At 41.4% G+C, this 10,153-nt stretch overlaps 1 protein-coding gene across 2 annotated transcripts in view; it reads right to left on the bottom strand.

The window, feature by feature from the left end:
• The window catches only part of MKX (mohawk homeobox), a 77,079-nt gene extending 76,126 nt beyond the window's left edge, over positions 1 to 953 (bottom strand). For both annotated transcript variants that reach the window (XM_005876554.2, XM_014548022.1), the window contains exon 1: positions 875 to 953. The gene's annotated coding sequence lies outside the window, so the exon portion shown is untranslated. The remainder of the gene's footprint in view (positions 1 to 874) is intronic.
• Positions 954 to 10,153: the final 9,200 nt, after the last annotated feature.

The raw sequence follows: 10,153 nt of genomic DNA on the forward strand, positions 1-10,153 counted from the left end.
CGATCCTGTGCCTCGCCGAATGTCCACATTCTCCACAGAAGCGGCAACACGCGACCTGTGGGACCGGGACCACGGCGATTAAACGAAGGCTCGCGTCGTGGGGAGGTGAAGTCGGACCTCTGCTGGCAGTCCCGCGTCCCTTAAGACTGAGTCCTCCCGCACAGACAGGTAGGTGTCTGGGGTTTGGACACCAGGCGAGAATTGTGCAAGCAAATTTCCGTGCTCGCAGCCCCGGTTCCGAGGTCAGGACTTAAATCCGTGCGCTCCATGCTTTGCGTTTACGCTGTTCCATTTGTAAAATACAGCCTTTCCCAGCCGCAGGGTCTTCCCCCACCCCAGCCCTGTCCTCCTATTTGTAGGCGTGTTTTGCCCAGCGCATCCGCCCGAGGTGTGGCACCACGGGGCCTTCTCTAGCTGTCTGCAGCCGCCCAGGGGCTGGGGCCACTGGCAGCAGGCGTGGTGGGAGCGGGCGGGAGAAGTCCGAGAGCTGGGTGCTCAGGCAAGAGGTCCTAGGGGCGTGGGAACCGCAGCTTCCCATCCTCCCGGGGAGCCACGCGCGGTCCCTCCACACCCCCTCTCGGCTCCCGTGCTCACACTTACCCTGATTCACTCCAAATTGCCACTCGTGGAGCTCCCTCTCTGAGGAACCGCCCCTCCCAAGCCCGCCAGCAAAGTTAAAGCAGAGGAGGAGCGGCCAGGTGGGCTCCCGTCTCCCAGCGGACCCTCCGGCCAACCTTAGGGGCCACCCGGGCGCGTCCCCTCCGGACGGAGGAGAGAGGTAGGGGAAGGACGTGGAGCGCCAGGGAGCCGGGGGCCGGAGCGCACCTCCCATCCCGAGGCCTCGGGCAGGGACTCAGAGACCCAAAAGCTGTACCTGGGATCGTGGGGCCGGCGGCAGGGCTGCTGGCTCTCCCGCGGCGAGGCTAGGCGCACTCCCATGCCCGCCGCATGTTTTCCGCAAGGGGCCGCTTCCTTCGTCCTTCGGGGAGAAATTCTCCAAGGGGCCGCAAGTAGCTCTGGAAGCTGAGAGGTTGCGGTGCAAATCCCGTGTCTTAGCTGGCTCGAGTGTCGGAAACTTCACTACGAATGGCTGGGCGGGAGAGACCACTGCATACCGCGCGCCCTTCGTGTTCCTCGCGGTTAGCCGAAGTGAACTTAGACCTCGGTTTGCTCCTGTGGGGCGCGAGCGTACCTCCAGAGCCGCTTGGACCCTGGGAGCCTCCGTTCTGGTGTCACTAGGTTTTGGGGGTCCTGGCTGTCTCAAAACCGGGCACACATTCACCTTCCGGGGCTCGCGCTGGAGTGGCTGAGCTCGCCTCGGGGCCTGGGGAAAGGGGCCGGGCTGGGGCTAGGAGAGCCCGTTGCCTAGGGGTGGAAGAGAGGGCGAGCCCAAGGCCAGGGGTCTGTGCGAAGCCAAGCGAATGGAATTGAGAAGAATCCGAGCGGGGACCAGTGCTAGGAAAGAGAGAACGGTTATCAGATTCTCGTACTGGTCATACTTGACTTCCCACCGTCGCCGCAAGTGGAAGAGCAGCGAAGCTGTGGTTTGGGTGCAACTGGAGGCTCAGAGCTTCTGTCAGCCTAGAAGATCCCCAGGACTCTGAGCACCTAGACGCCCGCGTTCTCGCCGCCGGCCTTGCCGCTGTAGGGACACCTTTTATCTGTTTTTAAGAGCGAAAGTAGATTTACCCGCACCTGAAAGTCATGGCATCATTTGTTCTTTTCTTCTCTAGAGGTGGTTGGGCAGCGGCTCACCTAAGCATCTTCCTTTTATATACTAAAGCTATTTCCCCCCAAGACTAATCAGACCCTTGAATTTTCCATATGTTACCCCCTCCCCAAACTACCTGGCAGCAAGCCGGGCAGTGGAGCAATCTAAAGCAGAAGAGGATGTAGGTTCACATTTTTGAACATCAGGTGTATAAATATCATCATTTGATCACTATGTCCTAGTTCTCTTTTATGATATAACTTGCTGTTGTAGCGCAGGCGCCTTGTCATTGGAGGTGCACTTGACTAGCTGTGGTGTGGGTTCAGTGCAGACAGGGCTTACAGACCTCGCTGGAGAGAGTTAAAGTCAAGGACACATCATAAAGTTTCAGCCCCAGACTTGCTGTGAATAACTTGCACAACAAAAATAGTTCTAATTGGTAGTTTATAGGAGGGAAAGAAACCTGTTCCTCCTTCTATGGTCTCCGTGACTGCGCTGTGGCCACCAGGCATGACAATGAAATCAGCTGTAACACTGCCCTCTGACATATATTGGTCAGCTGTGCTAGGTAAAGCAACAGGCCTGTGTGCAGTTGCTTGCATTTCTCAGTACCTACTCTACTGACTTATAGAGCTGTATGCTGCTATATAGGCTAGTACAGAGCAAATTAATTTTGTTGTTTTAGTCTTACCTTATTTACACAATTTTAAATGCATTTAGAGGATTTGGGTTGAAGACATATTTACATGTATAGACTTACATGTAAAATTTGTTTTCTTAAACTCTGATATAAACTATATAGCAAAATATCTTTCAGCAATTATTTTTTAATGTAGTAGAGGAGTAATATACACTTCAGTCTCAGGTTAAGTCACTGAAAATTAAGATATGATAATTACTTTAGAGTATAGTTTAGTCATTAGAATTCATTTTAAAATGAAAGAATATTGGAGGATCTATTTTAAAGTGAAATTGTGTGGAGAATCCCTCTCTAATATACAATGAGCACGTATTTTGTGACAGACCAAAATTTTATTTTTGCATTTCATCCTTTATGTATTTTAATCCGCTGTTTAGATACATTTATCATTATTTTAAATGTCACATTTTCCTAAAATTACTCCACTTCTTATGCTATATTCCAATCTCAGTTTATGAAATACTGTATTATAACCTTCAGAAGTCAAGCTTTCAGTTTTAGAAAGACTTAAGAAAGTGTATGTAGTTTGTGGGAGATTGCTATATGTAGCAGGGGGAGAAACTTAGGCCAGAGTTAGAAAACTTGATCCCTAATCTTAATTCTAGTTAATTTGATGTTGGTTTAACCTGAATTTACTGAAGTGTAAAATGAAGATGATTGAGTTTTCCATAAACTTATCTTATGCTCTCATCAAGATATTTTTTAAATGTGAAAGGTACTTATTGCTAAAGCTAGAAAAATGTTAAGTAAAAACATTTAGTAGAAATCTAAATTCATTCTATTGGACCTTGAGTGGTTATAAATATAATTTTGCTTTCTAACGAAGGGGGAAAAGAAGCCTTCATTTTTGGCATGTTGATATTTTACTAAGGAACTTGACATTTCAGAACAAATATTGGTCATAATTTTTGAAAATAATGATTGCTTTTAAACTCTCTTTTCCAATTATTACTTATAGGCAATTAAATAAATTACAAAGCATGGAATGACTGTCTATTCCTGTCCCAATGGCATAAAATAATAAATTTATGGACAAATAGGTTCACCTCACACTTGGATAGTCAGACCTGTAGAGATACATATTGGAACAACATAGCAAGACACAGCTGCAGAAACATTGTGAGCAAACTAGTAGAATGGGTGGTCCGCAAATACCTCACAGGTATTTTTGCTTTATTTATACTTTAATAAAATAAATAATACAGAATAAGTTTTCTCACAGAAGGTCTTTTCCATAAATTCACTCTCTAGCAACCAAAGATTAGAGTACAAGTGGAAGTTCCTCTTCAGCTAGCTCCACCCAATCACATTCTCAGAGGCAGCCACCAAGAGGTGGCCATTGCTGGTCTGATATGCATCAATTCTACCTCTCTCTATGCAGTTACATACAGGAATACAGACAAAACATTATAGTTTTGTTTTATTCGTTTTTAAAATAAATGATACCATACTTTACATAAGTGTATACACACAAAGAGATGTATTAAACTAAAACTTGCTTTTTCACTCAATAATTTCATAGAGAACGTTCATAATAGTATATATAAATATAACGCCTTTTAACTGTTATATAATCCATTTAGCCATTCCCCTATGAAAGTTTTTGTCTTTCCAATTTTCCTATTATGAACATCAAACATTCTTGTATATGATCCTTTCTGCACATGTGTAAATATTTCTATAGGGATAGCTACACAGACATAGAATTACTGGGTTGAAGGAAACATGATTTTAAAAATTTTGATAGATATTTCCAAATTTCTCTTCAACCTACACCCCCACTAACACATGAATGTCCCCATTGCCTCACATGCTTATACACCATTGTATATGTTCAGTCTTTATAATGTTTGCCTACATGATGAGTAAAATAATGTCATTGTTTGAGAGCCTTTTTACTTATTTATATCATTTTTATTTTTTTAATTGAAGACATTTGCTTATGGCCATTGCTTACATTCTTTTTGTTGCTGTTAATCCTCACCAGAGGATATTTTTCCATTGACTTTTAAAAGAGAGTGGAAGGAGGATGGGAAGGAGAGTAAAGAGAAACATATTAATAGATGACAGAGAGATACCTATATGATTGGTTGCCTCCTGTTTGTACCTCAACTGGGGCCATGGGTCAACCTGCAACCCAGGTATGTGCCCTTGTCCAGGAATCGAACCTGAGACCCTTCACTGTGTGGGCAGATGCTCCAACTACTGAGCCACACAGGCCAGGACTATTGCTTACATTCTTATTAGTTGCATTCTTATTATAATTTATAAAGATTTTTTGTAAATAATTTTTCCATATGTATATGCTTTATATATTGCAAATATGTTACCTGGTCTAACCTCTGCCTTTTACCTACTTTCTCTTTTGCTTTACTAAATGTTTAAATGTGAATATAGGTCAATAATTCTATCTTTTCCTTTATGAATTCTGGCTTTTGTGACTTTCCTACAAATATTTTTTTCCTATATTTTCTTCTAATAGTTTAAAATAATTGTTTTCACTTGGCTGCTTAATCCTCCTAAAATTAATTTGTATGTGTTGTGAGGTAAAAATCTAATTTGATTTTTTTTCTCTCCAATTGTGTGGGCAATTATTCCTATGGCACTTATTAAAGACTTTTTTCCCCATTGATTAGAAACAACCTTTCTCATAAACGTGGTGAATTCCTTTCCATGTGTAGGTTGGTCCAAAAAGGCTTTGAGCCAGGCTGGTGTGGCTAGTTGTTGAGTATTAACCCATGAACCAGGAACTCATGGTTCTATGCCCGGTCAGGGCACATGCCCTGGTTGCGGGCTTGATCCCCAGTAGGGGGCGTGCAGGAGGCATCTGATCAATGATTCTCCCTTCCTCTCTGAAATCAATAAAAATAAAAAGGCTTTGAGAGATGTTGCAAAACACTAATAGACTGTAACAAATTTACAATAAATCTCACAATTTAAAAACCATCTTGCACTCTAAAGACTTTCAATATTATTCTGTCCTAATTTCAGAACATGTTAAGTATTGAAATAGTTATGTGCACTGCCTGGTAATGGCTCTAATTTAGAAGGCTAATTCAATACTGTTCCAGGATGAAACTGCCGTTTATTCCGTCATTGACCTGCTCAGAAGCAGGAGAGCAGTTTCAGGCAGCCATGGTCTTCAGAGTAGAGTATGGCTGCACAGAGATTTTCAAACACATCACCTGATGAGGTGATAACTGACCCCAAGCAATATAAGATTAATTCATAAAAGTGATGAGCCCCTGCACCCATGATTTGAAGACGTAAACTGCATCTATCTTTTTGTTCCATTTTTTTTTTATGGAATGGGAATTAATTTTTTTCACAAAGTAGCCAGTCAAGATGAGAACCTTCAATATGGTTGTACATTCGTCAAATTCACTCGGGACAAAAACACAAATACTTTATCACCTCCATTTCTAAAAAACATGAGCTAGATATAAGTGCAGAAGATACAAACAATAACCAGTTAGTAGAGCTGAGATACAGGTGGGCTAATGTCTTGTGCTACTTCACAGATCTTGAGACAGGACCTGAAGTAAACCTGGAGCTCAAACACCCCACCTTTTCCCTTGATATCAAAGTATCTTCAGTAACCTGCAACAATTACTGAGTCTCCATTGCGTTACACACATGAAAATGCTCTATATACTGGGGTCCTGAGGGAACCCTGAGGAATATTTCATCTTCAAAACATGCATTAAAATACTAGATTTCCTTCCAGTAGATTATTCTAGCTTGAACATCAGCTTACCTTACAACAAAAGTGGCCCTTTCAATAAATATAGTGAAGACTTCTGACCATAGACTAGTATGACTATATTTTGAATTTAATGGACTTCAGGTACTCAATAGATTTTAAAGATTTCATTATTCTCTGTACTTCATGCAGTGTCAAGCTTTTGGCTGACAACCCCTGCCCCAAATCCACCCTCCTTGCTTTCATTATGTGTATGATATTTTAATAAATTCACCAAAGGAATCCATGTGAGCAAAAGTGATGGTGCGATTTCTTCTTCACATTCTTAAAAAAATTGCTTGCCCTCCTTCTTAACTCTTTCCTGTAACCAATAGCTGAAACATGGATGTGTTAAGAACAGAAGAACTGCAAGATGGAAGGAACCTGGGGTCTTGAATGGACCACAGGAGTGAGAGCTCCCTAGCTTGGGCTGAGCAAACTTTTTCTGTAGAGGGCTAGATAGCAGTCAGTGTTTTAGACTTTGTGGGGCATACTGTCTCTGTTGCAATTCTTCAACTCTACCATCGTAGTGTAAAAGTAGCCCTAATGACTTGACTTTGAATGAATCAATGAATGAGTGTTGCTGTGTTCCAATAAAACTTTATTTAGTGGACTGAAGATTGTATTTGATAATAATTTTCATGTGCCACAGAACATTATCTTTTCTTTGATTCTTTTTAGCCATTTAAAAATGTGAAAACTATTCTTACCTCAGAAACAGAAACAAGAACAGGCTAGATTTGACCAGAGGCTATGTTTGCTGGCCCTAGACCTAGATTTCTCAGTTCTGGACTGTTATGGGGAGCAAATAAACTTCCCCTTGTTTGTGTCACTGTATTTTGGTGTTTCCTGGCTAAAGGAACTCAGCCTACACCCTACATAATGCACACTTACACAAAGATGATCTTGGTTACTACAGGTTGGCTAAAGAAAAGTGCTTTTTAGATGACTAGGGACTGCCAAAACCAGGGAGAATTGGAAAAAAGATGGAATAAAAAAGTATTTTTTCTCTCTTCTCCTCCTAAAAACGTGTTGCATGTGTTTAGAGATTCAGCCTAATTATTTTTACAATATTTTTGATACTATGTTATTTTATTTTAACCACTTTAAAAGGTACTAATATACCTTTAGACATGTGATTGGTGTTTGGGTTTTGAGGCTTATGCTTTTTGTAATCACAGAAAATGGTGAATAATTTTTAAGAATTACTATTTTCTGGCTCACTCCCTCCCTTCCAAAAAACCCTCACACAATTGGAACTACTTTTCAGTGTTTTTTTAAAAAAAATAATCAACAATAAATATTTATGGAGCACCTGCATGCAAAATCCTGTGCCAAGAACGGCATCAAATTTTATTTAAAAAACACAATTTTTGCCTAACTTATAAGTCTGTTAAGAAAGCCCATGGAAACAAATATACCTCATCTCATGTTTTAGGATGTCTGATATAAAGATTGTTGAACTCAGTAAATCTGTAAATCATCTGTAGAAATGCATGAGAGAGCTTAAAGATGATAGAAGGGACATTTTATGTGTCTGCTAAAAATTTTGTAACCACATTACCGACATCTTTCCTGAAAACATGCAAAAAGAGATCCTTATTTCAGAAATCTGAGCCTGATTGGAAAACAGCATTTTCACCTCTTACATCAGACTTTTTCATGTTCTATGCCAAAAGCCTCTGGGTTTCAAGAGAGATTTTTAGGACTTCCGTTGAAAAAAATATACAGTAAGAGTCAACACGCCGAGGTTTGCTTAAGATCTCCCTTTCCTCCTTTCCTTGTCCAGGCCTTCGTTGGGTCGCCTACTTTCATGCTCCTACTGTGGAAAAGTGCAAAAGGGAAAGGGGGGTTGGAGGAGAGGAGTCAAGAATAAACTTGTCATGTGGGGTGCTGTATTGATTCTTGAGGCCTCTACAGGGACACCTCCCCTGCTCCCCAGCACAAGGAGACTAATTCTTGCTCAAGTGTCTGGGCCACTGACCAGCCAGCAGGCAGCTGGTGGGGAGGGAGAGGTCAGGTCTGCACCTGAGACTACGCAGTGACCATCAGTAATCAGTCATCCCTTTTATTGATTTTTCTTAAATGGGCTGTCTTGTTGTAGCTACCACAAATTCTAATGTAGAAGAGAGTTTGGGCTAAGAGGAAGGGAGAAGGGAAAAGATGTATGTCAATTAACTGTGCAATGTAAATGGCCCAAGGTCTAGGTCAAAGGGAGCCTTGCAATATCCACGTTTGTTTATCTTGGACCTGCAGTAGCAGTCAGTGCAAAACACATGTCCTGATACTGCTCTTCCAGACTCTTATAGGTGGGAACATAATTAAGGACATATAAAAAATTTGAATAATATACACACAGCACTTACTGAGTGCCCATGTACTATTCTAGGCACTGACCCCATATAATTCTTACAGCCACCCTTCGGGGTAAATACTCATTAGTACCCATATGGTAGAAGAGGATACCTAGGCATAGAGTTGCCGTAAACACAAGTTGATAAACTGATGGAGCCTGTATTTGAATGGAGTCAGGCGGGCACCAGAGCTTTTGTGATGAATCAGTTTACATTGCCTTTTTGAAGGTGCACAGGAAGGACAGAGAGGAAGGGCTTTGAACACTTGACTGTATAACTGTAGGCACAGGTAACTATGTAGCTGCATAACTTTTGGCTCCTCACTTAACAGCAGGAAAGTCAATGCCAACGTGTTCATTTTCACTTCTGTATGTGATCTTTTTCGTAGGTGGGGATCAAATGCAATCTCATTAGTCAACAGAGCCAAATATCAACAGTACAAAGACTGAAATTTCTTTAGAGAGCCAAATTTTTAAAACTTAAACTATATAGGTAGGTACATTGTTATTAACTTAATTAGGGTACTCCTAAGCTGGCCTTTGCTAAAAATGTCCTCAATCTGAGGGGTTGACCTCAGCGAATGTACCCCTACTTCTAACGCCACTTCTTCAAAATAGACTCGCTCAGGCCAAAAATCGACTTCTGCGCATGGGCCACGAAGTTTCAATTGCACTGTAAGTGCGTGCCCGCACGTGGTATTTTGTGGAAGAGCCACACTCAAGGGGCCAAAGAGCCGCATGTGGCTCGAGAGCCACAGTTTGCCGACCACTGGTCTAGATCTACAGACTTTTTATAGAAATAATGTTAAAATAGGGACCAAAGGTGAAACTAAACACCTAATTTCTGAAATAAAAGTTACTACAAATACTATATTTAACCAGCCAGAAATAGTATATTTGATTAGCATATAGAAATAAAGTTATTCTAATAAATGGGAAGATGTATTAACCAATCACAGAATATTTATTTAATAAGGAACATTATCATAGTACACTGTGACTAACCAATCAACCTATGAAAAGCAATTTCAATAAATAGGTCATGAAATTCAGAAGTGCTTCTCTGAAAGTTTGACAGGTTTTGGGGGGAATTTTGGTCACAAACTTATCACATGACTCACTCAGAGATTTTATGACTTTCTTTTTCTCATCAAACACTGCCCCATAGGAAGCTCAGGCCTCAGGGATCAAGCAGTTGATCTTCCCGATACATTGGAGGTTGGTCTATGTTTCCATCAACTTCTCTGGGATCTACAGTGTTCATGGATATCTAGAGCAGTGATGGCAAACCTATGACACGCGTGTCAGAGGTGACACGCGAACTCATTTTTTTGGTTGATTTTTCTTTGTTAAATGGCATTTAAATATATAAAATAAATATCAAAAATATAAGTCTTTGTTTTACTATGGTTGCAAATATCAAAAAATTTCTATATGTGACACGACACCAGAGTTAAGTTAGGGTTTTTCAAAATGCTGACACGCCGAGCTCAAAAGGTTCGCCATCACTGGTCTAGAGGGTCGGGAACCAAAATCTGAATGGACCGAATGTGGATCTCTCTGCTTTTATAAAATAAACTTCTCATCCATTTAGGCCTCAGCTCAGGGAGATCTTCCCTGATCACAGTGTCTAAAACAGTTGTGTCC

Source organism: Myotis brandtii, unplaced genomic scaffold, assembly GCF_000412655.1.
Source record: "Myotis brandtii unplaced genomic scaffold, ASM41265v1 scaffold49, whole genome shotgun sequence".
Classification (NCBI taxonomy): domain Eukaryota; kingdom Metazoa; phylum Chordata; class Mammalia; order Chiroptera; family Vespertilionidae; genus Myotis; species Myotis brandtii.